This window comes from Cannabis sativa, chromosome X (genome assembly GCF_029168945.1).
Source record: "Cannabis sativa cultivar Pink pepper isolate KNU-18-1 chromosome X, ASM2916894v1, whole genome shotgun sequence".
NCBI lineage: Eukaryota > Viridiplantae > Streptophyta > Magnoliopsida > Rosales > Cannabaceae > Cannabis > Cannabis sativa.
The window spans coordinates 81,127,617-81,132,460 of NC_083610.1; the positions used below are offsets into that span (position 1 = coordinate 81,127,617).

At 28.8% G+C, this 4,844-nt stretch overlaps 1 pseudogene; it reads right to left on the minus strand.

Moving 5' to 3' along the window:
* Positions 1 to 309: 309 nt before the first annotated feature.
* LOC115699946 (uncharacterized) lies at positions 310 to 2,573 on the minus strand (annotated as a pseudogene).
* Positions 2,574 to 4,844: the final 2,271 nt, after the last annotated feature.

A 4,844-nucleotide genomic window follows, 5' to 3' on the forward strand; every position in this document is an offset into this window, starting at 1 on the left:
TTGTCGTCAAGGGTCGTGTCGTGTGTTGCCCTCCATTGGCTACCTAGGACATGGAGCTTTCTGTCGCCATCGTTGGCTTCCTAAACCATTGACATCGTCGTCGTAAGCAGCCATGCTCAGAAAAACCCATGAATTTCTCTTCAAATAATTCAGTTCAGCTTTTTTTTTTTCTTAAATCAATAAATTAATCTATTTAAAAAATAATTAGTGTTAATTAATATCTGAAATTAAATTATGTTAGTTATTGTTTTAAAAAAAAATTCTTTGGGTTCAAATTATTTGAGTTCCAATTGCTAAAAACAGAATCAGTGAAAAAAAGGCTAAGTTGAATCTAATTAAACACTAAGACAATTTGATCGCCCAAACATAAATTAGGTTGGGTACATACATCTATAGTCTACAAGTAACTCTCACTACCAGACCAGTTCATAAGCTTGCATTCTAAGATTTAAATTAAACCAAAACAGTTATTATCGCCTGGCAAAATAAAATAGAAAATGAAGTCTTGATATCACCCGGTAAAAGAAATCCAGCTGCAAAGGAAGTTAGGACTAATGTTGGGATTGAATCCTCAGTTTGAGGGTCTCTGACAAGCTGAAAAGAGCTGACAACTGATCAAAGCCATCACTAAAGAAATGGATAGTTGGAAGCCAACCACTTCTAGGAAGTGCCATCCCAAGCCTCGCTTAAGATAGCTGAAAAAACATCAACAGACATGATCAGGCCAATAAACCATGCCAGAAGGCAGGGACATTGTAGGTGGAAACTTTAAGCTTTCGAGCATATTTTACAAACTGAAAACGACACAGTTAAACTGAAATACAGAAGACACACAAACACACACACAGATCATAGAAACACCAAACCTTGTGATGGATGGCATTGTTGCTACAATCACTGCACATGCGTATATTATTGGAATCAATGTCTTTGGTTTGTTTTTTCGAAGCCATATCAGAGAACCCAATGCAACAAGAGATATGCTGAACACCTGAATACAACAAGTGAATACAAATAGGTAAATAGTGATACTAATGCAATGGAAATTTCACTCCAAAACTCAGGGAAAAGCATGCACTGAATTCATATGACAGGTCTTAACAATAAAAAGCAAATAACTTTACCAGATTTGCATTTGCTTCAAGGCCTTGTAGGATGAAATCCCAAGTAAATTCCAATCCTCTGGCACCTACCCAAAGAGGTGCCAATCTATGCAAAACAGAATCTGCGAAAGCCCATCCTGCAAACAGCGAATTAACATTAAAAAAAGTTAAAAGCTTTCCCTCAAGTAAAAGAAACTACAAGCTAAGATAACAACTTGAATTTCGACTTGCAACTCTTTTTATTTATTTGTCCCTTAACATTAACATATATTAATTTGTTTCGGTACCAAATTCACAAAGGTCTTCCTTACCAAGTCCAACTGCTTGAAATTTATGATTTTGAGATATATTTCTTTGAGTCGACTGAGTCAGTGCAAACTAAAGGCCAGCAACATCTATAAAACCAATTAAGGCTTTCAAGGCTTCCTGCAAGTAAAATAGCAGAATTAGGTGATGTAACTGCAACCCAAATTCATGAACAACTGGAATTATTTTAGAAGATTTTAAGTATCCATTTAGCATCTTATTATTTAAAATGATGAATGGTGACCAATGTTAATCGTTTCTAGATAAATGAAATGCATGGTAATGCACACTTGAGAATTTAGGAGTCCAAATTTGTGTCGAAGATCTTCATTAATTCAACCAATTAAGATAAAAAAAAATGGAACTTTGAAGGGCCTCCACTCCAGTCAAGCAATTACTCGGTGGGAAGTCAAGCACCTTCATTTCAACATAATCCACAGTCCATTTTCAAGCTTAAACCAAATCAATCTTAGTGAAGGGTTTTTTCAACATATATTATATAGTTTCAATCAAGCCAACATCACAAACGGTAAAAGCCAGTTTAGGAATAAATCATATAAAAAAAGGGGGGGCTTTTCTACTAATTGAAGTTATGAAATGAAGATCGAGCAACAAAGTAGTAGGTAGAGAGCAAAATTAGAGTAGAAATTACCTGGTAAGGATCAAAGTTGTCAGTCTCCAATACCTTAAGAAAAGTTGCAAGACAAACAAGCTGCCAACCCAACACACAATTTATTTTAGGTATACAAACAAGTTAGATGCAATTGAAATTAATAGAATATGAAAACAAACCTTGAGTAAATCTGTAATGAGATAAACAATAGCAGATTTAATAGAGGTACCAAGCGTATCATACTCGGATCTGAAAATCAGTTGTCATGAATTGAGTAAAGGTAAGATTTTGAAATTGTAAGTAGATCTATACAAAAACAAAGATGTAAAAGAAGAAGAAGAAGAAAGGTACAGAGGCGTGGCGGAGTAGTAGACGGCGTGAGGTCCGAAGGTAAGAATGGCACAGTTGAAGAAGTGAAATAACGTCATTCTCAACAAATTAAAGCAAAGGGGTTTCAGTTTCAGAGCTCAGAGAAGACAACAACCAACGAAAGATTCAATATTTCATCTCAGGCAGGCATGGTTACACTGTAACTTTTAAGATGAAAAAATTGTTTAATGGTATTTGGCAAAATATAAATGTGTAATTTGGTATTATTAAAAACTACATGTGTAACTGATTAGAGTAACAAGGAGGTAATTGGTTATTCTAAATTATTTTCCAATTTTTATTATTATTTTTTTTCATAAATTTTATTGTGCGTTTGGAAAGCCACAATGTAATTGGATTTGTGTGTAATTAGAGGTAATTACACAATTTGACATGTTTGTCTGACCATATAATTAAACTGTAACGGTGTAATTAGAAGTAATTGAGAAGTTCCAATTACACTCTCCAATTCTCATGGCCCCAATGAGAATTGAATGTAATTACACTGTGTAATTACTAAAAACTTTCTATATTAAACATTAGATACTAAAAAATATTATTTTCTCATGTAATTACTAACTATTTTGCCAAATAAAATATTAGAAATTTATATGTAATTACCACCTCATATCCAAACGCATCTTGAATTTTAAAATATAGTGTAATTACTAAACTGTGTAATTACCACCCTAGTAATTACCCCATCTAGTAATTACACAGTTACTTCCAAACACACAATCAAAACAGAATAAAAGCTACACAAACCAGCATTTACAGTTCAGTAATAGATCGACTTACTTATATATTACAAACAAAATCAAAAATTTATTGATCACTTTTAAACATTTTCTTCCTATCAATAAGAAATAATCTCGCTTTAGCGCTATTTTAATTAGATTATTCACATAAGAAATCCTAAATATTTTTTGCTAAAAAGTATAAGTATTCCAGTTCCACCAAATAAAATAAATTGTTGTCGCACGTAGTCGCAATAATCTTTTTAAGCATGCTACGATCACGTTTAGTATTCAACCACGCCAATAAATCAAGGTAAGATTCTGGCCAAATAACATTACCTAGCCAAGACTTAATTACTTGCAGAAGTTGCTTGGAAAATAGACACTCAATTTTTTAATTTATATATTGGAATACTTCTTAATGGGTATTACTCATTAATAAATTTAACTATAAATATTAATTTTAAAAATATTAAACAATTAGATCTTAGTCCCATAGCGAATAATAAAAGAGAAATTTAAATTTCTATACTTAATTTAGCTACTTAATTAAAAAAAAATATCAAAAAATACCTCTTTTTTACACTATATAAAAAATATGTTTATATGTAAAATATTTAAGTAGAATTCAATTTTTTTTATCACTTTTTTGTCATTTTTTTATTATTATTATTATTATTATTATTATTATTATTATTATTATTATTATTATTATTATTTGGGCTATTTACAAAAATATGGGAAAATAAAGATAAGTTTTGATATATATGGCATAAAAACTTAATTACACTAAATATGACATTTTTTTAAAAAAAAAAACTTACAAATATGGGAAAAAGTCATGAGAAATGCTATAAAAAACTTTAAATTTGTGTTTCTTTTTATTTATTTTTTCTTTTTTAAAAAAATAAAACACTAAAATAAATAAAAAATGATCTCAACTATAGATATTTTTTTTTACAGAAATTAAACTTATTTTTTTTATTTAAATTGCTATTTTTTTTCTTTGTTTTTTTGTTAAAAACGAATTATTTTATTAAAAGCAGCAGAAAAAAAAACCAGTTTCATCACCATCATCCTAAAAAAAAAACAATATAAAAAATTATAATCTAAAAATAATATAAACTTTAAAAATCAAATTCATCAACATTGAAAGAAACTAATAATTTCATTAAAAGTCCCTCAAAAAAAAAATTCATTAAAAGAATAAAAATAGGGCCAAGATGCAAAATGACCCTAAATCTAACAATTAAGTTAATAAATGTCATTTTTTAAAAAAAAAATTAACAAAATGTCATTTTAGTTAAAAATTTGATGATAAAATTACAATTATAACCTTGAATAATTAAGTGTTTGGTATAGTTATTTTGCACAATAGTATATCATTTTTATGTGCAATAATATATTAAAAAAAACTGAAAGGCAGTATATATATATATTGAAATAACTGAAAGGTAGTATATTAGTTTAAGATTGTAGTATATTATTTTAATGTGTTATGGTATATAATGAACGAAAGACGGAAATTAAAAATATGAAATATTAGTTTAAGTTTGAAGTATAGTTATATTTCACTAGGAAATATTGTCTTTATGTTCATTAGTATATCATGAAGGAAAGAAAAAGAAAAAAAAAATATTTGGAATATTAAATTAAGTTTTTAGTATATATATATTTTCTACTATATTGGTGGTATATTAATTTTTTACTATAGTA